Source organism: Chrysemys picta, chromosome 2 (assembly GCF_011386835.1).
Source record: "Chrysemys picta bellii isolate R12L10 chromosome 2, ASM1138683v2, whole genome shotgun sequence".
In the NCBI taxonomy this organism is placed as follows: domain Eukaryota; kingdom Metazoa; phylum Chordata; order Testudines; family Emydidae; genus Chrysemys; species Chrysemys picta.
In genome coordinates, this window is record NC_088792.1 from 198,363,114 (window position 1) to 198,386,106 (window position 22,993).

A 22,993-nucleotide genomic window follows, 5' to 3' on the forward strand; every position below is an offset into this window, starting at 1 on the left:
AGGGCTTCCCTAGGGCTTGATGGAAGTCAATGGAAAGACTCCAAGTGACATCCATGAGTTTTGGATCAAGCCTTTAAGTGCAGTATCCTTCCACTAGTAATACCTCTTATGTTTCCAGCAAAAAAGAGGAAAAACACTCCCTTTCTTAATTGCCACTGTAGGATGTGTCAGTGTCATCTGTTGTAATTCATGGAGAAGTATAGCTGAAAGAAGTTACAAAATTACACTTCAGCAGAGGATGCAAAGGTATTTAAAAGAAGTGAGTGTGAAACCAGGGACCCTTACAATTAATTTATCAAAGTGTTTGCCATTTCCATTTCAAGGCAAATGAAATAATATTGAGCAAAAGAAAGTTAATCTGTATCTAGAACGTTTTAATAAATAGTTTTAAAAAATAAGCACAGATTATTGGCTCTAGCCAATCCTTGTTTATCTTCCATCTCTGTCTGTCTTTGATGGATGTTGTTCATGCTCTTTTGTTTATGGTAATAAACAGGTTTTTAATTTTCGTATCTTCTATCTCTCTAGTGCCAATCTTTGATGGATGATGTGACAAAAGATTCCTCAGTAAATTCTGAATGCTAAATAAGTTAGTGATTTAAGAAGTGGTGCTGCATTCACCTTTGACAGCATTACAATTGCTGCTGCTCTCTAGCTTGTTCCCATCACTTGCTCAACCTGTGTCAATAATATTAATTCAGCACAGGGCTGATTTACAAAAGATACATAGTTCTCTAGAGTAATGATGCAAAATATTACATAGTACTAACTAAGCTGCAGAGTTTGGGTTTATTATTGTAGAGAAATGACTAGTGAGCAACCAATAGTCAGTACCACCATCTGTTTCTAAATGCTTGCCCATCTTAGTGTATGAATCTTCCATGACCCCCTTGATATACTTTCACTTCCCCACAGAGTGGCATGTCCTACACTTTGGCAAATGTTGCCCCAAGGTTTATGGGTGTTTGGATCCAGGGATTGTTTTGGTTTAATGTTTAGTTTGGATTCTTTGTCTGTTTTAATACAGGGGAGCCAAGATTCGGTTGTTAGATGTTCCTTGAATGTTGCCAAAGTGCTCGTACCAGAAATGGAGGTGATAAGACTCACACAGTCCTTTGGTTTTTCAGTGTGAAAAGTGTTTTCTTTTAGAAGTAATGCTTATTTGAGAAAGGACAATGAAACCTTTTATACTGTAAACTGAAGAGTTGATTTACCTCGCATCATCACTAACTTAATGTCTAGTTTCACCTGAACCAGAGCTGTGTTTGGCACAAAAGAATGGGAAGAAAGAACCACTTCTGCCTCCCTAGTTCTTAGGGATAGCCTCAGCACAGATGCTACTTAGTGCAAAAGTCACAGTCTGTTCTTAAGGAGACGAAAGGGTTATATGTACTGAATATATCTTTCGCTGCAAGTAGTTCAAGCAGGTCAACATCCACGTCTTTTTCCTCTTTCCCTTGGAGCCCCAGTTTATCACCCTTGCAACACACCATGGGCCTGAACCTAAGTCTCAGAGTGCTGCTTACCAAACCGCAAGGCCAATCATCACAGCTGGATCTTTCTGCTCTGTTTAGTCATTGCTGGTCCCACATGATGGTTTTCAGTACTAGTCAGGAGATTAGGGACACTGTGTCCCAGAGCACTTTTAGATGTTCCAGATAAAATGGAAAATAATAATAATCATAATACATAATAAATAAAAACCTTTGTTCCACTATAATTCTAGGGAGATGGGATAGTCTATTTCTCAGAGATTCAAAATGCAGCACCATATTGCTGGCATAGCAGGTGGCATCCTTAACACTACTAAACTAGAACAACAATGCTGCACATGAAGGAAGATAAGTGTAAAAGTACTATGTCAGGACAATATAAATTGTGAGGTACACGGTAGGAAGTAAAACAAGTTATCATCAGTAACTCAGACCCATATTTTAGCTGGGATGTCTGCATCTTAAAATTAAAGTCTAACTTGAAAGTCACTAAATACCAAACAAACAAACAAGCTTAGAGTGGAGAAAAATGAAAACCAGGCAATAAAGTAACAGGGGAAAACTTACAAGGTAAAAATGTGGCAGTTTACCATTCCTTTTCTGTACCAGAGAGAATAATGAAGGGTATTTGGGGAATGAGGGGGAAGTATTCAAAATGCATCTGCACCATTTTAGGCTTTGTAATATAGTTCTGAAAATGAAAGGAGATAAAACCTATTCACTTATTAAGATGATTCTCAGCTCTAACTGTGTTAGGAATACATTTCTGATATCTAATCGTGCTTCTAGTCTTCTTTATCTCAGCACCAAGATTGGGAGGAAACAAGTTAGGTGTGATAAACCACAGTACAGTTCACTCCTAACTGCTCCTTGTTTTTATAGATTTAGTCAATGAAAACAAGTTGTGAAAATCTGTAAAACATTATTATAAAAATGATGCTCTTATCTGCTAAAACCAGAATTCTTAGAGGAGGCTCAAGTCTGTGAAAAATGGTCCCTTAAAGGGACAATGTCATCGATGTGAAACAACCTCTGTAAACTAAGACATTTCAGATTGCTAGCACGGGACATCAGTGGGAATATGACTGCATGAAAAGTTTAAACTAACTGCAGGAAAACAGTCAGACTTCAGATGTCTCCAGCTTTATTTGAATGGGTAGATTTGAGAAGAGGGACAAAAAGCTTTGAAGAAAAGATTTGTTAGATTCCTCTGAACCTGAAAGGGTTTTGCTTGTTATTGTTTTAAAGTGCTTGAATTGTTCACACCACAGTTGCCTGTGTAGGATACTTCCTCTCCAGTATTCTTCCAGCTAGCTAAAATTATGATATGCAAAACTGATACCAGTAATTGTGTTTACAGGTGAACACAGTGCAAAAGAGTTCTTCTTTTAGTCTAAGAAGAGTGGGCATACTGCTGCACCAGTGTACAGCCCCATTGAAGTCAGTCTGATTCTTCAAGGGCTCATTAGTCCATCTGTGTACTGCACCATTGTAGGACTGATGCCTAACTTTGGATGATATCAGTCTAATTGAAGCACAGGTTCATAGTAAGGAAAAATAGCTACCGCCTGTGAGGTATTTGGCAATTTCTGATAAATGTGTTAGTCTCAGCTCAGTTCATTTCACAAAACAAATCTTCTTAATTTGCATGATTTTGGGTTGTGGCTGTTAAATGTAATGTAGCTTTTGCAGTATTCCCTGATATTCCCCATTATTATTAATATCATCTCAGTAGCACTTAGAAGCCCTAAACAAGATCTAACTTCATTGCACTAGGCACTGTACAAATATAGTAAGTGACAGTCCCTGCCCTTAAGAGCTTGCAATCTAAATAGACAAGAAAGACAAAGGGTAGGAGATAGAATGCATTATTATCCGCATTTTACTGATGGGGAACTGAAGGACAGAGAGATTAAGTGACATGCCACAGAGAAAGTCTGTAACAGACATACTAACTGAATCTAAATCTTCTGAGTCTCAATCCACTGCATCTTCTTTGTCCCAGTCCAGTGCCTTAACTATAGGACTTTGCTCTCATACTGGTTTTCTCAGTATAGGGTATGCTCTAAATAAGGCATCACAACCAAATACCATGCTGTGGTACAAGCTGGTTTTATATTATTTTTAATGGCAATCACTTTAGTCACGGCAGAAGCTCAAACGCCACAGAAAATGAACTACCCTTGCAGTGCTAGAAGTTAGCCCTACAGGTTAGGATTAAGGCATGTTGGCAGTTCAGTATGTGATTCATCTCTGCTGCTCACTTTGTCCTTGCTTTGTGGATAAATAGAGAACTGAAGTTTACATGGTTTTCAATATGGCACTTGTCACGAGCACCAAAATCACGTACAAACACAGAATCAAGCCATATTCACAAGTAACACATAATAGATTATAGAAGCCCATTCATCTGCTTTGAAAAATCTACCTTATCTTTGTCCCATTAGACGAACTGTGCACAATGGAACTTAGGGTACCTTGACACCTTACTGAGAATGTTGAAAGGGGTCTCAAATGTCCAATCCTAAGCACTCAATGGCACTCTAGCTGTTACTTAAAAATATGTGGGAACTGTCATTTAACAGGGGGGGAGAGAGCTTCAAACAAATACAGAATTCAGTCAAGAGGGTTAGTGTTCTGAATTTAGATGAAAAGGGACAAGTGGGAAAGGACTAAGTGGGACTGGGAGATAAAGTCATTCACCCTAAGCCTCTGGATGGACTCAGGGTGCGACCCCATGCCTATGAAATCATTTGCTATTGTTAGCCTGCATAAAACGTTTGTCTGTAAGCCTGCAATAGAGCGAGGCTATTTTTGTGCCAGACTCCTGAGAGAAGGACAGTGTGTGACTGTCACTTTGCTGGTGCAGAACAAAGAACTACAGATTTTATTTTCTTTGTTAAAATAGTTTGGTACAAATACATAGACAGGTGCACCTCTTACACCAAAGAGAAGAACATCCTGCAAGATGAGTTTAAAACCATTAGAGAGAAGGATCACTCCATACTTGGAATGTTGCATATTTTCACCCAATGAACAGCTCCTCTAATATTTGCAGTTATGAAGATCATCTCTTTCCACATTTCTCTTTTCCCCGAACTGCAAAAGGGCCTTGACTGGGAAATAGAAATATTTGTTGTTGTTTTTTCTTCTGTAAGTAGGTTCAGTCTGTGGGAAACAGCATGTAGCTTTGCTCTTCCCTGAGAGAACTGATGTGCTTCAAAATGTATAATGGGCCATGGCATGCAGACACTGAGGGTATGTGCCTTAGAAATACAAAAAAGAACAACAACAAAAGTAATAATATACCTAAATGTCTCTGACATTCCTGTGCCTCACTAAGCCCCCATTAGAGTCCCTCAATGAAAATGAGTAGAACACTAATGGAAAAGTTCATTCTGACTGTTGTTACTTTGGCGTTAGTATCTCAGTGTCTCCCAGCTGTCCCATTGCACATCTGTTTCACTGGTTGCAATATTTACCCAGGATAAAGTGGCATCATCAGTTATGAAGACACAGATGATCATATTTTGCTGCCCTTTTCATTCTGTAGACCACCTGGCAAGCAAAATTACCTTTCATAGATCACTCCCTCTTCCAATACTCCAGTCACCCCATAAACTGTTCTCAAACTATTTAATTCTACAAGGACTATGAAAACCATTGGTGCTCTGTTGACCACAATGTGAACATTTCTGATCTAACATGAATCAATGCTACATAAATGTCTACCATTCAAGAAGTCTTCTCTAACACTAATTTGTTAGAGAAAAAAATTCCATTACTCTCAGTTTCCCTTTTAGTCTGTTCTAATTTACTCCAGTGACCAAATTGGGCTCTGGCTGGCCCTCAGATTGCAGGAACATAAAGGTGCCTTAAAGTTGCCTGTGTCCTTTTTCGCCTCACCCTCCCGTGACCAAACATTATCACCAAACACTACTTGGCTTGACCAGAGAATCCAGCCCATCATATCTTCCACATTATGACAACCTGATCCTTAGGAGGCCACTAATGTGTTTTCTTGCTTCCAGGAAGCAGGAGTTATGGAGGCAGAGAAAAGCAAAGAGGTACAGTATTTACTTCATTGTAAAGTGAAAACAGATTTAAAGGTGGTGTTCTCTAAATGGTGAAAGAAGAAAAAGAAGAAAAAAGAATATTCAAACAATCCAGCAAAGAATGGAGAACATGTGTTTGCTTCTATTCAAAAGCACACTACGGGCAACAATATTTAGACTAAAGGAAAGACAGATCCTGAGCAGTTCTCCAATCACTTTGTATCATTTGGAGAATACAAACAGCTGGAAACCCAATGGATCCAACCTTCTAAGGATTCCTCATCAGGTTGTAAATAGCTACTGGAGCAGCTCCTATGGTACATCCCTCATCCACAAAATCTGGATAATCTTGCACCACGGTGCTCCCCAACTACATTCACGATTCCTCACCTGTAAAATACAGATAATATGTACTTACATCAAGGGATGTTGTGGGAATAAAATAACTGAAAGTTTTAAAGTGTACTGAGATCTTCAGATGAAAAGCATTACATACAGCAAGTGTAAAGTACCAGCACTTTTTCACATGTCAGTTTATTCAACACTGGAAAATGCACTATTATGAAATATCAGAGGGGTAGCCATGTTAATCTGAATCTGTAAAAAGCAACAGAGGGTCCAGTGGCACCTTTAAGACTAACAGAAGTATTGGGAGCATAAGCTTTTGTGGGTAAGAACCTCACTTCTTCAGATGCAAGTAATGGAAATTTCCAGAGGCAGGTATAAGTCAGTATGGAGATAACGAGGTTAGTTCAATCAGGGAGGGTGAGGTGCTGTGCTAGCAGTTGAGGTGTGAACACCAAGGGAGGAGAAACTGCTTCTGTAGTTGGATAGCCATTCACAGTCTTTGTTTAATCCTGATCTGATGGTGTCAAATTTGCAAATGAACTGGAGCTCAGCAGTTTCTCTTTGGAGTCTGGTCCTGAAGTTTTTTGCTGTAAGATGGCTACCTTTACATCTGCTATTGCGTGGCCAGGGAGGTTGAAGTGTTCTCCTACAGGTTTTTGTATATTGCCATTCCTGATATCTGACTTGTGTCCACTTGTGACCAACTCTGTCCACATATCTACACCAGCAACACCATCACAGGACCTAACCAGATCAGCTACAACATCACCAGCTCATTCACCTGCACGTCCACCAATGTTATATATGCCATCATATGCCAGCAATGCCCCTCTGCTATGTACATTGGCCAAACTGGACAGTCACTATGCAAGAAGATAAATGGACACAAGTCAGATATCAGGAATGGCAATTAAACAAAGACTGTGAATGGCTATCCAACTACAGAAACAGTTTCTCCTCCCTTGGTGTTCACACCTCAACTGCTAGCAGAGCACCTCACCCTCCCTGACTGAACTAACCTCGTTATCTCCATACTGACTTATACCTGCCTCTGGAAATTTCCATTACTTGCATCTGAAGAAGTGAGGTTCTTACCCACGAAAGCTTATGCTCCCAATACTTCTGTTAGTCTTAAAGGTGCCACAGGACCCTCTGTTGCTTATTATGAAATAGGTCATCTCAGAGTCTCATGTTCTGCCCTAGTCACACCAGTTTAACATTAATAGCAGAGGCTTTAAAGGGGACTGTTTGAAAGAGAGACCATGGGGAAGGGAAGGCTATTTTAAAATGTTTAATATAGCACAAATCTAGTGAACATATTTTTTTTCAATATATATTATCAAACTTGGATATAATTCACATATCTGTTAATAGGGTCAAGTGATCAAAAGAGTGTTACTAGCAAAAGTACACACACACACACACACACTCCCCTGGTTCTTTTTCAAATGAAGTCAATAATATCCAAAAACAAATATACTATAATACCCAACACACACAATTATCTAAGCAAGTTATAATCTGTCAAATTCATAAAACAATTTTTCATTCAAAGACCTTTGATATATTTCTAGTCTACCCTCTGCACCCCAGGAGTTTAAATTATTCCCAGTAACCTGTTGATACTGATGAAGGATGAGGATGAGGAATATTGACTATGCAATAAATGTTTCCATTACATAATTGACTGTAGGTTAAAAATATGCTCTGTGAAATACAACTCCCTTAAACCCCTATACTATACCTATGCTCAGTAGATTACAAAACAGCTACTAGTGGTAATCCTAAAGAGAAGTCAAGTAAATGCTTCCATTCAGGTGAAAGGTATGTGCTAAACAAGGTATGTTGTTTTATTTGAATATGGACTCCACTCTGTGAGGTTCTTTTTAGAACTAGCTGAAAGAGAAGCAATTAGGCTGTAAATAAAGTCACACAAGTTACCAAAGACACAAAGAATCTAGCCCAGGACATTTTCTAGTCCTTTTTACAGGCAAGAAATTTACTCAAGAGCCCATCATAACTATACAGTATTCATATTTTCAGTTAAACAATCTGTAGACTAAAATAAGCCTTTCAATGGACTTTAAAAGTTCAGTTACCCAAGTACTATATTCATATTTTCAATGGGCCAAATAAAATCACACCCCTTAAGAACACCAGCACAATACCAATATATCAATAACATCTCTCAAAATAGGGCCCCTGCAAAGGGATGAAAATGATAATACAAATGTAGCAGGAGGGTAGGATTTTAACAGAGGGCTTTATAAGGCACACCATAGTTTTTCTTTGTTAAAATACTAAGGATTTTGAAAATCAGCATTATTATTTAACATAATTATTCATTTTCTGTATCATGTCTATGATTTTCTCCTCTTCATCAAGACCTGATTTTGCTGGTCAAGTGAAGGGTCACCAACAGAACATGCTTTCCAAAGCAAGTAGACTGGACTGAAAAGTAAATCTCATCCAGGGAGAAAAGAGTTTAACTGCAAAAAGCTTCAGTGAATACGTTTATCCCCCATAGTGAGGGTCCAGACCAATTTGACACAATAAATTGCCTTGCTGCTCAATGAGTCCCTGAAACAAGTACAGATTACATGTTTAAGACCTGTTGTTGCCTCCAGCCAATGTACCCAGAAAGAGTGTTAACTGTCCGTGTCTCTGCTTCCCAGCTAGTAAAAGGAATTTGGCTCTGTAGACTGACTTCTAAGAGGAAACTAAGCGAAATGCTGAAAAACACAATTAAAAGAGGGATAAACATGTGAAAATGTTTACCACCACCAATTGGCATAACATTCCAGACATATTAAGTAAAGCTACACTTTCAACTAAGAGTATAATACTTTGTTATTTATTGGAATGTAGAAGAAAATGCAATTTCAGAAGCCACACATATTAATGTGCCAGATGTGGGGAAGGGGAACCATGTTATAGATTCTACTAATGTGACTCCTTGAAACAGTTAGAGCTTCATGCTGTAACAGGCTGAAAATTAAGTGCAAATTCATCAGTTTAATTATTTCTTCTTTTCCTTTTGTGGGGGACATATTGAAGATCGGACATCTTTTACTTAATCACTGATTACATTTGTTGCAGTATATGTCTGTAAAACAAGTGTAGCAAATCTATTGCTACGCTGTATTGTCAGGAGCCCCAGTTCCCCTTCCTGAGTTTGTAGCTATGCTGTATGAAAAACAGAAAACTCTCTTTCCCCTGCTGGTGGTTTGAATTGCTCTAATTTGTTCTGGTAATAGGCCCCAGATGTCAGAGTATAAAAGAAAGCCGGACCCGGCAAAAAGATTGCCATTCTGACCTTCTATTGAATTCTAGAACTCTTGCCCTTTTTTTGTCTTCTGAGCAAATCAAGCATTCACAAACATGCTGAATGGAGTGGAAAAAGCAGCTTGACTCTTGTGAAAAAAGTCACAAACAGAACTGAGATGGCCGCTTGCCACTTTCCCTGTCAGGGTGACATCTGCCACTATTTGTTGAGCTGCCTTTTGTGGGGGGAAAAAAGAACCTTAACCTCAGCAGGGCTGTCTCTTCCTCCTCCTTCCCCTCCACCCCCTCCACCATTGTAGCTGTTTCTTTTTCTTCAGAAAGGCTTTCATTTTTAATTCAGTCTTTGGAGTTTATCTTTTAGGAAAGATGAAGGCTGTATCTTACGGGCTTTTTTCTTCTGTAACTAGAGCCCTGACAATTCCTTTTTCTCCTACTATGAGCATTTAGTTTATTATATTTACCACTCCATTTGTCTTGGCAAAACAGGTTTACATCTGTAAAAAAGCTCAGTAGAGTAAATGCTCAGTAGAGTAAATCAAAGTGAATACAGCCAGATGCCTGCTAGCATTGATAAGAGTCCACATTCATGATAAAGTCAATCAACTTCTACACAATTTATGTGTCTTAGCCTCTAAACTACATTTTTGGTTAACTGATCTTTGGCATGTTCTAGGAAATCTATGCAGGGCTATATTTTTCTGTTTGTGGAAAAAGATAAGGTTCAGAAGTAATGTTTTAAATACATATATACTTCAACTATTAATTTAGTTTGCACGATTCTTGCTCACATAGGACTAGACTGAAGCTTTGCCACAAGAACTGAATAAGGGACAGCATGCAGCTGTGCTGCACCAGGAGCAAACTAAGGATTATAGAGTGACTCAGGAAAATCTCTGAATCACAGTATAGCCCTTGGCTCCCCTCTTGTTCCAGTGAGAAAGTATTCCGGGTCATCCCAGTATTGGCATAGATTATTTCTCCCTCCAAGTTGGTTCAAAGGCACTGGCCAACACAATGTGGGGCAGAGAGAAGAGGCCCCACTGAAGGCACTATCTGCACAGTCCCATATGGATCCACATGTATTCTGAGTAGCCTGTGCAGAAGAATTAGGTGCTGGCTACCTGGAAGAATATAGAGTGAGTGATCATTTTACCCATAGCACAGAAATCAATATTGAGGGTTTTCACCATTTTGGGGTCAGATTTTGCAGCCTTTACTGACATTGCGTAGTATTTACTCATTTAAGTAATCCCATCCAGTGTGTGTCATGGTTCCAACATAGTGCTCTTAGGTAGTTAGGAAAGCAGAATGGTAGAAAAGACTGTTTTGTTTAATGTGCAGAGCTCAAATGAGAAGAAAGTCTATCCCTCTTTTTGATTGTGTGCCTCAGGTTCAAGAGAGTGAAAAACAAGAAATGGATTTAGGAAAAAGGTAAGGAGCCTCCCATCTTGTTCATTCTTTATTATTCAAATCGTACATCTTGGGCAGCTAGGAAAAGGCCCCAAAAGGTTTGTGAAACTGTTAAATTATAATTATTTGCTCACTGCGTTAGAGGAAGCATTTCACTATTCAGGAGGAAGCCTAGGGCTCATTCTAGAGCTAATGGCTGTTGAGTACTGTCTGCAGTCATAGCATTCTCCATTATTACTAGAGAAATCTTTCAGTTGTTGCTTTAGATTGATTCAGCATGACAGAAAAGCCAGTTAGCTACTCATATGCCTTGAGGTTTTTTAAAGCCGTGGGTACAAAGGTTCTACCTTTTGTAACAGGTATGCTATCATGTAACCAGGCTTTGTTTAGGACTGACAACCACAATATTCATGCATTGAGCATCCATGGAGTTTGGGACGAGGCCAGCCAGCAACCCAACCCTATCTCTGAAAATGTCCAGCAAAAGAACTGTAGCCTGTCAGACTCAACACGTAGAAAATAGAAGAGTATATCAAATAGATAGAGAGTCATATGGGTCCAGAGCCTGTTGGAATTTGGTGTCCTAGAAGTGAATTAAATCTGTGTCCAGGATCACTGAAACTTTAGCAAACATCACTTTTCTAAACAAAGATTGAGTTGGGTGTTTTGTTACAAATGCTTTGCACATTCCTTACTGCATTTAGTATTACCTCAGAACACTAGCAATTAGCTGAAGCAAGTCTGTCTGTTGTTATATAGTGTTGCTGTGCACTGTTCAGTTGTTGCTTTGTTTCACTCCAGAGCTAGTGGAGCTTCAGTGTTGGATTCAGTGATTCTTATATTATTAACATCATCATTACAGTTCACAAAGCATGGAAGGTTGTATATAAATGTAAGATATTATTTTCAGCAGCAAAATCAGATAACATGTAACCAAGTAAAAATCAAATATAACACTGCTAGACTAACACTCTTCTTTGGAGATTTCTATTTAACTCTTCCCCCCTGCCCATTAATCTCCAGTCCATCTTCTCTTTCTACATTACTAGCTGACACCCACTAGCAACAGCAAGACTAGCTCACTAAGGCAGCTGCTTGTACCCTGCTCACATTGGCCACGGATATAGCAGCAGGGTGCCACCTCACAGACAAAGGTCACTCAACTTCTGTCCCTTGGTTTTTCATTTCTACACAGGTGACTAGCACTTCAAGATTCCTCCTCCTAGCCTGTCATGTTGCTTCACAGCAGTATGAAAAATAAGGACAACTCTAACCTCGCTAAGGTCTTCTTTATTAAATGTTGCTTTACTAACATATATATGCTCCCTTGCAACTGTTAGCCAAACTCAAATGAGATGCAGTAGAAAAAAGATTGTATCCAGTAACAATTGCCACAACAGAAAAATTCCAGGAAAGAAAAAAAAGCTTACTCGTTAAAGATAACCTATTAAATCTAAATGGAAATATGTAGTGGAGGAATCATATATCTTCAGGGCTGACAAAAATAACCTAATGTGATGCACAAATTCACTCAAATACCTATGATAGTGATTTTTGTTGATGCCGAGCACTTTAGGATATATTGCATAACTGGCACCAGACTATTTATCTTCAAGCAAAAGAGCTTTCAGCAGTTATGCAAGGTCTTTTATTTAACCAGGATAAACTTGTGTAGCACAAATAAGCTTAGGATTTAGGTATTTCTTTTTGGCTCAAAAGTATTTAATACAATATATATATATGAGCATGTGAAACATACTTCACTTTCTCAGCATTCTCTTTCCTCTCATAAATCTGGCATAGCTAACTTTGTGTAGGAGTGAACAGCACATTCACTGATAGGTTGCTACAGCCATAATTTCTGTCTGACAACAGTATAAGCCTCAAGAATGCTTCTAAAATATTCAAGTTCGGTAGTGAAATAACTTGTTCTGAAGAAAGCAATACTGTTGATTGTTCTGATTCCCTGGTCCCTAGGGAATAAAGGTGAGAGGCTGTGAAATCCTCTAAAGTCATGAGCCCTTGCCATGATCTAGAAAAAACAGTAAATATACTCGATGTTATAAAACTGAGAATTAGAATATAATGAGTCAGATTTTCAAATGAGATCCAGCCCCTAAAGTGGCTAACATAGATTAAAATGGGAGGAAGACATCACCAACTTTAGTGGTTGTCCTCACAGGTCTTGATGTCACATTACATGATGACATGGCATCATATTATCTGGTGGTGATAGGACACAGCAAGAGGAAAAGAATAGAGACAAGAGAAGAAATATATCCTTAAGCAGTTGATGTTCCCAGAAGAAGGATAGACAGCTAAATAAACTAAACTTTCTGACTCTGACCCAGCAAATGACTTAAGCACATGCTTAATTTCATTGCCACAAAATACAGTTGAGGCCAAGAGCATAGCAAGATTAAAAAAAAAATAGGCATTTATATGGACAATAAGAACATTCACAGTTTCATTAGATAATTTAAAAATATTAGAAGGGTTATAAGCCTTCATCCCTTGGGTCTAAGTCAACATCTAACTGATGGCAAGTTAGGCAGAAACCTTTATGGACAGGTTGCTCCATAGTAGACCAATATGGAGTATTTTTTACGTTCTGTCAGACACAGGGTATTAGAGTAGATGCGTCACTGGACTGATCCCATATGACCATTCCCATTTTCCTAACTAAGTATAAGCTTTCAAAAAGTCCTTTGAAGTCATAGAATCATAGAAATGTCAGGCTGGAAGGGAACTCAAGAGGTTATTTAGTCCTAGGGTGAGCAGATGTCCTAATTTTATAGGGACAGTCCCGATTTTGGGGTCTTTTTCTTATATAGGCTCCTATTACCCCCCCCCCCCCACCCCCATCCCGATTTTTCAGATTTGCTGTCTGGTCACTCTATTTAGTCCATCCCCTTGTGCTAAAACAGGATTAAGTCTACTTAATCTATCCCCGACAGATGATCATCTATCCAGTTCTTAAAAATCTCCAGTGACAGGGACTCTACAACCTGCCTAGGTAACCTGTTTCAGTGCTTAACTATCCTTATAGTTCATGGGTCGGCAACCTCTGGCACGTGGCTCACCAGGGTAAGCACCCTGGCAGGCCAGGTCAGTTTGTTTAACTGCCGCGTCCGCAGGTTCGGCCGATTGTGGCTCCCACTGGCTGCGGTTCACCACTCCAGGCCAATGGGGGCTGCGGGAAGCAGCACGGGCCAAGGGATGTGCTGGCCGCGGCTTCCCGCCGCCCCCATTGGCCTGGAGAAGCGAACCGCGGCCAGTGGGAGCTGCGATTGGCTGAACCTGCAGACGCGGCAGGTACACAAACTGACCCGGCCCGCCAGGGTGCTTACCTTGGCAAGCTGCACGCCAGAGGTTGCCGACCCCTGTTATAGTTAGACAGTTATTCCTAATACCCAGCCTATATTTCCCTAGCTGCAAAGTCAAGTATTTCAGTCTATTGCCCTGCCACTGTTGGGTTGTTCCTTATTAAATGTTGCTTTTGTTTGTGCCAGTCTATTTTTAAATGTCCCAAGCAGTAAATCTTCCACCAATTCTTTGGGAAGACTGTCCTAGAGTCTAACATAATCTTACTGTCTGGATGTTTTTCTGGTATTCAGCTTTAATATTCTATATTTTATTTTCAACCTATTACTCCTATTTATATATCTTGGATTAGCCAAAATAATTATTCCATTTCCTTTGTATTAAAACCCTTCATAGAGTTTTAGATTGCTATCTTGTCCCTTCCCTTTATCAGCACTTAAGCAGGTTGTATAGACTTAACCCTCTTAGTCCCAGATTCTCCTTTATAAGGTTGTTTTACATCAGTCTGTCAATGTAAAGAGGTTCAGAGTGATATAAAGGGTCCTTAATTGGAATGACAATCTGTCCCATAATTTTTTCTTGCAAATTATTTCTCAAAGCCCCCTAATAATTTATTTTGCCTTTCTCTGAACCGCTTCCACTTTGTGACTATCTCCCTAGTAATGCAGTTCCCACCATACTCCAGGTATGGTTACACTCTCTCCCAGTTCAGAACAATATGTAGGTAGCCCAAAATTGCATTAGCATTTTTTGCTGTCACGTCATATTGTAAACTTGTGTCTAATTTGTTGCCCAGAATATAACAGTACCAGAAACCAGCATAGACTAAAGGTTGTCACTGAAATACTGAGTATATAACAGTACCCGTGCATAAGTCCCCCAAATGCTCACATCTCTGAAGGTTTATCTTGAGTGACTTCGTTACTGGAAGTGCTGCCTCAGGTAGGTGACACTTCCAGGAATATCAGTACAGCACTAATATTTCCTGTGTCTGTCCCCAAACTGTAAACCAACTCCAATATTACTACAGGGGTATACTTCTAAGAGAATGACACCATCATTTTAAAGCAGTGGCAAAGTTCACTGTAGCTGGGTAACAGTAGTTAGAAAATGAATAGAGGTGATTGGAACTTTTTAGACCAAATGGAATTTCATTGAAATGTGCTATTTTGAGAAGAGGTACCAGTTATGATGAATATTTAATCAGGAAGGTTTTTGAGATCCAGGGCATTCTGATCACTTCTGAACACAGAGAGATAGAGAGAGAGAGAGACCTGAATCAAAACCCTGAGCTTTCTGACCAGAAAACAGCTCTGCTGAGATAATTCCATTTCATGAAAACATCAAAAACATTTTGGTTTTGCTCCATGCAGAACAAAAACAAATTTCTACACCGCAAAAGTTGTCATGGAATCATCATCTTCTAGACAGGTATAAAAATAACCATACTGGATTTTTTTGAGCCTCAAAAAACACCCCCAAAAATGGGATAGAGTACTTCCCATTTTTAAAGGTCATAGCAGTAGATCTCTTTTGACTGATATCAGTGCTGCAATTGCTCCTTCATTTGCTTCCCTCCAAGCAGTCACAAATGAGCAGCTCACCATATTTATACGCTCATGTCTCAGGGTAGAATCCAGGACTGTGAGGCTACAATATTATGTAGCAACTAGAGTCTTCCTTTGCCCCAGTAGGATTCTGCCACTGCCTCTGTCAGCATGATAGAGCTCCAGACCAATATGGTTCCTCTAGAGTCCCAGGTATGGTAGACAGAGACTTACTTAGCCTTCCCTGACCCTCTAGAATTGCAGTTTCTGGCCCCTGGGATTTTAGTAGATGGGCCGTGCAGAGAAGAGCAATGGAAGAAGAATTCAAAGAAGAAATGTGCTTTAAGGAGAGTATTGGGTGAAGAGAAGGCCCTTGATGGGCAAGAAATGAGACACTTCTACAGCCATAGGAAGCAGCATTACTGAGACTGTCACATAGAGCAATAAGGAAAGGGGGTTGTGAGGTCCATAGGGAGCAGGAGGAAATGAGAGCAGAGATATAGATGGGGTGAAATTAGGTGAGGCTTTAAAGATTAGGATATTGAATTTGATGCAATAAAATCTAAGAAGCCATGTCAGGATTCAAGGTTGAGGGTGATGAAGTGTTGGATGCAGAGTTTTGACTAAATGGGGGATATTACAAATATCGTGATGAGAGATTAATAAGGTGCACAAAAACATTTCAGGCAAGTGGATAGAAAGGAAAGGACGGTTAAATGAAATATATTGCAATTTTATGTTGTATAAGTTTGTGTCAGTCCAATAAAATTAGTAGTGTGTGTTGGCTTTGTGAGGCACTAAAATTATATTTGATTATTTTAAAAAAGGGAGTTAGCTGCTATCACATCTGGAGGACTGAGCGTCTCCCACAAACCAGTAAAATTGTTGGTTTGGGGTGATAATGCTAAATCATGATTCACAACAGTGAGATTAACAATCCACCACTATTTTTTTTTTCCTTCTTAAATGTCAAGTAAAATCGCTGAAGCATGAAGTGGATTATTTAACTCAAAGTGATAATGTGCCGCACTGTTAACACTTACAGGCAGGAAATGAAACCTGAAGTTGTAGTAATTTTACTGTGGTTAAACAGATAATTATGTAAGTTCCTACCTTGTGATTAAGAGCCCCCACACCATGGGAAAAAGGTAACAAATTGTCAAATTGCCATTGTTTGGTTTCTGACAGAAGCCAGGCCCTTCCCCGCCTCATTGTGGCCTTCATCACCCCCCTGCTCAACTGTCTGCTTTGCATTGCCTGCCAATGGCAGAACAGACTGCTCTTGCAGGAGCTGGAAATTGAGAAGCAGTCAGTCTTTATAACAGGAGAGGGCAAAAGCCAACTCTCCACACTGAAGACTTCAGAGCAGCCTGATGAATGGCTACTTGCACTTCAGAGAGAGGGAGGGAGGAAAGGAGGCCTGCGATGGTGGGATTGAAAGCATTAACGTTCTCCACACACTGTTCTGATGTACGTCTGAGTTGGCAATTTAAAAGCTTTTTTTAATTTGTCCCCAGCACACTGAACCATCATTGTTTTCACCCTGGTGGCTTCAGCAAGTGCAAAAAAACAAACAAAAAAATCCAATCCACAACCTGAGGTATAATCATGTTTTGTTTTGTTTTTTTCTGATCAATATTGTGGTTTGGAGGACATGATAGTGAGCTACAGGAGTTGCTATGTATTAATTTTAGTGGTTTATTTTAGTAAGCAATTTATATCTTTTTCCAGATATCTTTTATATTTTCTCCTCATTAATTGAGTCCCCATTTATGCTGTTCCTTTTTCATTAAAAGATGTATTGCGCTATTTAGAGCCTTAATTTAGCCCATATGTCAAAACTATATCTAAATGAGCCACTTACAGTACTTTAGTGTGAAATACATTATATAAGTCTCTTCTCCCCTCCACAGCCATATTTTTCCTTTTACAGATTTGGCTTCTTCATCAAAAGTAAAGTATTGTCCTTTCATCAAAAGTTAAATAAAAAACTGTATTACCCAGAATAATTAAAAATTATGGGAAGAAATACAAATATTGGCCTATCATACCAAAGCATGAGCATATAATATGCTGAAGGTTTTCAGGGATATTTAATCCTTGGAAAAATAGGTCAGATCCTCAGATGGTGTAAATTGGCTAAGCTGCACTGAAGTAAATGGGGCTGATTTACATCGGATACATTGTGCTCCCAAAATGGACTATAGTGCTACAATAAATTTGAATGCCATGCATTTCTTTTTTTTTAAGCCTTATTAATAAAGTAACTACAGTAAGTTGTTTTTCCTGTCACCTGATCATCTTTACCAAAATATATTACCCTGCATGTTCCCTAAAATAATCTCTTCCTGTAAAATATTCTCTTTTGTTGCCAATGTTGTTATACTAGCAGAACAGGTCACTGCAGTGTATGTAAGAATAATGAATAGCTGGCTGAAGAATCAAGACAAAACATTTTTGTATGTTGTTTCTCAAAGCTTGTGTGGAGGCCCACCTGTTTTGTCAATTTTTCTACTGTAGAATTGCCATATTGAGAGGTTGGATGAAATCCTAGCCCCATTGAAGTCACTGGAAAAAATATAATTGACTTCAATAGGATATCACTCCTTCTGTTCTGAGTTTCTACTGAGAACATTTCTTCTACAGGAGAATTTTATCTTTTTTTTTTTGCTATTAGTCCTGCACTGGGTCAGATCCTCAGCTAATGTAAACTGGCATAGCTCCTTTGAACTCTCTGTTAAATTGGACACTGAATCCAAAACAACACATTTACAGTTGAATATGGGAAATGTAGCTTTTTACCCCTTCTTGGCAAGCAGAAGAGTGTGATTGTTTTTTTTGGGGGGGGGGGAGTTTTACCTTTTCACTGTTAGAATGTGTATATAACTTGCATGATGATACTGATGTTCACAATAATGATGTTTGTCATCTACTCCATTGCAAATGGGATCTGCTCTCCCCCATTAGCACTATGCAATAACTCTTCATTTGCACAGCTCTTAATTCTTAATTCTACATTCAGAGTGTTCAGTGGACTTTTGTATTGATTTATGTACTTAAGACCCCCTTCTCTGTTCTAATGGTACCAATCTCTACTTTCCCTTTTAACGAGGAAAGCCTGGGTGTGTCTTAATGATTTATGGGCACATACCATTTAAAAAAAATCTGAATTAGTATTAATCTAGAACATTTTTCTCTATTCTTAAGAATCAGACCATTTTCTGCACCGATCCTCTCTCGCTCTGGCAGTACTCTTTATTGATATATTGCTTATTACAAGATACAACATTACCATGGTTATAATAATGATATTTAACATCTGTTCATTTTATATACCAACTGTTTCCTAATTCATTACAAAATTAAAAAAGAAGTCTATTGTCAACATTCCAATTCAGTATCAGGGTATATTTAACATCAGAGCATTTCACCAGGTTAGGGCCCACCAGTTGACTTTGTTTCTTAGTATTGTATAGTTGGTTCTTTAACCCCTTATACAGACCTTTTCAAGCCTTGCAAAATAAGAAATAGGCAATCCCCAAATACTATGTGGAGTTTGGTTCTAATGGAATTTGGGGTATCAGTATTGCATTTAGTCATACTATAGCCACATTGATGTCTCTGTTTCTTGTGCTGTGCAAAAGTAATTAATTTCCTAGTTATGGGGTCTTGTTATGGATTTGACACAGACATGTGGCCAACTTGACTGCTCTCATTTTTTGTAATTGTGTAAGTAAGTTAAAATTCAACAGCACCTCTGCTGTAGTTTCTAGTTGCAGAGAGCTTATAGCTCAAGGTAAGGGACCTTTTCAGTACTTTACGTACATTGGACTTGACAACGTTTCAGTCCCCCGGGACTAATGTGGCACCTGATCCATCAACACAGACTAGAGTAATTTTGAACCCAAATCTTGAAGGTTATTGTTGAAGTCAGTAGCTTCCAAGATTACTGCATAGCACGTCCCTGTGCCCATACAGAATCCCATTGACATTAGTAAGGCTCTTCGTGGTTTTCCTTGCAGAAATCACTAATGTATTTTTATTGATTCTCCATTTATCTAGCTATCCCAGGGTCTGTTCAAGGCCCTATTGAAACAAATAAAAAGGCTCCCATTAATCTTGTGCATTAGATATTTGGGGTTGGGAAGGTAGTTATTTTGCTGTCAGTAATCCAGTTCTTAGCCAGAGTTCCAGAACTAGGGTATCCCTTGAGAACTGGAAGCACAACAAAAGGCAGGGAAAATCACTATGTAGGGGGCAGATGGGCTGGAGACTCAAGTGCAGTAAGAGGAAACGTGGTCAGAAGCCACAAGGAAAAGAGATGGTACTGGAGCAGAGCTTCCTCTACCACTTCTGATTCCAAGTATCTTGACATTCACTCTTCAGTCTGCTGAAGAGCCTTAACCACAGTCACCTACTCAGTGTACCATGTTGTCAAAGTTTGAGAAATCTACTTCTGGTGGCTGGCGATGGATGCCCCAGTATGGCTCAAAGAAAAAAAAAAAGGAAGTGAACATTCAACAAATGTAAAGTTTTTGTGGTATGTCCATGTCAATCCTGTCTTAGAGGCAGTTCCCAAGTGATGAGATTCTTAATGCCCACTTCAGCCTTGGGCTTTCTCCTGAGGCAACAAACAAAGATACCAATTGTGGAGTTAATCTTTATGAACTGACCAGGGCTGGCTCCAGGCACCAGCTGACCAAGCACGTGATTGGGGCAGCACCTTCTAAGGGACGGCCAATCTTGGGGTGGTGGGGCAGTGCTCCAGTTTTTCTGTTTTGTTTTGTTTCAGCTGGGCGGTGCTCAGTTGTTGTTTTTTTTTGGTTCGGCGGGGCAGTGCTCAGGGGGTTTTGTTTTTGTTTCAGCGGGGCGGTGCTCGGGGGCGGTTGTTTCGGTGGGGCGGCACTCGTTTTTTTGTTTGTTTGTTTTGTTTTGGTGAGGCAGCGCTCGGGGGGGGGTTGTTTCGGCAGGGCGGTGCTTCGGGGGGGACAGGTTGTTTCGGCAGGGCAGTGCTGGGGTTTTGTTGTTGTTTTGGCGAGGCGGCGCTCGCGGGGCGGGGTTGTTATGCCGGGGTGGCGTTTTTTTTTTTTTGGCTTGGGGTGGCAAAAAGTTAGAGCTGGCCCTGGAACTGACCATCTATTCACTATTTCACTTCAGAAGCCAGCAGATTGTAACAATGACTTTAGGATACTACTGATTTACTGTAGGTGGGATTTGAACTGACAACTTAACCATTATTGGAAGGGGTCCATTATTCATCAGTTGATCTATCCCACTCTCTATGAAGAATTTCTGTCTTGCATTCTGTTCAGGCCCAGGCCTATGAAACCTGGAAGGGCTTTGTGCTTCAGCCAACTCTAACTATTGAGGATTAGGAAGAAACAGAGGCCAGGTTATCCCACATCTACCTACTAAAGGGTTTACCTTGTACCTTCCTCTGCAACACCCGGTACTGGCCACTGTTAGAGACCAAGGACTGTATTAAATGGACCACTCACCTCATCCAATATGGCCATTTCTGTGTTCTTGTAAATTACTGTAATGCTGAGAAACAGTCTATCACAATATGCTATCAAGCAGAAATTCCATGAGCTTGAGTGTCCTGGATGCAAAGTTCTTTTTCAGAATAAGCTATGACCCCCCTACGTAGGACCCAGACCTGCTGGCTGATTCCGGGATGCACACAGCACAGTGCCAAGACAGGCAGGCAGCCTGCCTTAGCCCCCCTGCTGCGTCACTGACCGGGAGGCGCCTGAGGTAAACCCACTCACGCACCAACCCCCTGCCCCAGCCCGGAGCCCCCCCCAACCCAGAGCACCCTCCTGCACCCCAAACCCCTCATCCCCAGCCCAGATCCTGCACTCCCAGCCCAGAGCCCTCACCCCCTGCAGCCTTAACCCCCTGCCCCAGCCCAGAGCCCCCTCCCACACCCTGAACCCCTCATCCCTGGCCCTCACACCAACCCCTTACCTCAACCCACAGTCCCCTCCCAGACTCCAAATCTCTCAGCCCCAACCCCCCCAGCATGGAGCCCCCTCCTGAACCCCAAACCCCTCATTCCCGGCCCCAGAGCCAGTAACCCCAGGCCAGAGCCCTCACCCCCTTCTGCACCCCAACCCAGTGAAAGTGAGTAAGGGTGGCGGAGAGCGAGCCACCAAAGGAGGGGGAATGCAGGGAGCAGGGCTTCTAGGAAGGGGCGGGGCTAGGGTGTTTGGTTTTGTGCAACTAGAAAGTTGGCAACCCTACATAAGGGGCTGGATATTACAGGAAATACTCTGAGTGTTTGGGGGGTTAGTAGCCTGTTACTACCTGTACAGAAAGAGTGCAAGGTCAACAACATCTTGTAAGAGAGTGCTGTGCTGCAAGAGGCTGTTAGTTTCGGGGAGCTGATCTGCAGCAGACACAGACAAGAATACTTCACTCCAAGGGCTGGTAGTTGTGAGGTGACTCTGTGTACCCCTGGGGAACAGCACACAAACACCGTGTGTTACAGGTGTTTTAGAAATGGTTTTACTGAAGTAAATTTCTTTACATAGACACAGTAGATTTTTAAATGATCCAAGTTATTTGTGTAGTCATTTGCTGCATTGCTGCAGAGATTCTTTAACATGAATGTACAGGGACAAAAATAGTCTAATTTTCATTGGAGATGTCAGTTTAACAGTGAAAGCTGCCTTTATTGATTGATTGATTAGGTTAAAGCAGAAATATTTAAAAGTTGTTAATGTTCCTTTAGGGATGTGCAGAAAAGCTTCATGAATCAGGTTGTGTGTGTGGGGGGGAACACTTTTATACATCAATCACTTGACATGAGAAAAAATGTTTATGTTCTGTATTTCAGAGAATTTAGTTTATAATCCAGGTATTAAACATTATCAAAGAAATTACACTTTTTCTCACTGAAGATGTGGCCTGTATGATTTAATGTAACAAGTGCTTACAGCACTGTCCCTATAAATATCTCCAATTTAATTAAATTAGAGACTAATCATCTCTTTTGAAATTGGGGCAGTGGGCAGGAAGGGGAGTGCATGCATGTGTATATAATTTTAACAACCTTGCTAGAATACCAAACAAACAAAACTTAAGCACTTGTATAACACTTCTCATCCATATATCTCACAATGCTTCACAAAAGAGGGACATATTGTCTTCATTTTGTAGACTGGAATACTGAAGCACAGAGGCAAAGCACTTAAACTAAAACGTGCTCAAATACTTCCCTAAATAGGGATGCCCTTAAGCATATGCTTAAAGTTAAGCAATTGCTTAGCCAAATCAAGACAAGACAGATTCATTTGTCCGATGCCATTCAGCAAGTCAGCGGGAGAGGAACAGAATCCAGGTTGCCAGTCTTCCAGTCCAGACCCTATTCAGGAAACTATGGTACTTTTGAACAAACAAATAGACTGACATTATAGCTGTGTTTTCTCCAGGTCAGGCTTAAGGTATATTTGTAAGGCAGAGTTTAGACTGGCACCTGCCATTCCATTTTGTTCTCTGTGATAGGCAATGTAATTGAGGCTTTAAA

At 40.1% G+C, this 22,993-nt stretch overlaps 1 protein-coding gene across 6 annotated transcripts in view; it reads left to right on the top strand.

The window, feature by feature from the left end:
- The window catches only part of CDH19 (cadherin 19), a 168,125-nt gene that overhangs the window by 20,648 nt on the left and 124,484 nt on the right, over window positions 1–22,993 (top strand). The window lies entirely within an intron of this gene.